Here is an 827-nt window from a genome sequence, read left to right on the forward strand (position 1 = left end):
TTCCACTGACCTATGTGTAGAGCATCCCAAAGCAGAGCAAATACATTCCATATCTTCCAAAAACCTTTACAGATCATATTTCACATGTATGCCAATAAAAGATGGAGGCTTTAACATCATAAAATCTACCAAAGTAACCTTAATAGCCCTTTTCTAATGTTCACATTAAGCCACATAATTTGGATCTTGTGAACCAGAATTGACCTATTCCTCAGATTGTGCCTATCCCATACTACTGTACTCAGCAAATTCATGAGCTAAACTCTGCAGCCTTGCTACCAAATCCTCTAGGGTGACACCTCTTCTTGTAGGGTAGTCATGCTCAGCTCCCACATTTTCATCACTTGTGTACATGTAACTACGTTTCGCATTTTAAGCGTGTGTAGTTCCTTTACTTCTACCACAACTTTTTAACATGGACATTCGTGGTTATTCCATAAGCTCATCAGAGGCATCTTGCTCACATGTGGCCCTTGAAATAGCTTTTGTCTTAAGAGGCATCCTGTACCAAGATGAAGCAATACTATGTTCAAAATTCAAAATTTCAAAATTTGTGGGCAGGCTTACTAACAATTGGGAATTCGTGCAGCCTCTTATTCAAAATTCACGTTGCAGTCACAAACCATGAACAAGACTCTACACTAATCTTGATACTCTACTGACACACAAAAGATAACCTAGGATGATCTAAACCTAGGTGCTTTGATACCAACTTTGTCACGACCCAAACTGAGGGCCGGTGACTAGTGCAAGAGTTTGGGAGGTGAAGCCCACAAGACACGAACAAGCTTTATAACTTCAAAATCATAAAATACATAGCCAAATCT

Source organism: Theobroma umbraticum, unplaced genomic scaffold, assembly GCF_002168275.2.
Source record: "Theobroma umbraticum cultivar Fairchild unplaced genomic scaffold, ASM216827v3 scaffold_60.0, whole genome shotgun sequence".
Lineage (NCBI taxonomy): Eukaryota > Viridiplantae > Streptophyta > Magnoliopsida > Malvales > Malvaceae > Theobroma > Theobroma umbraticum.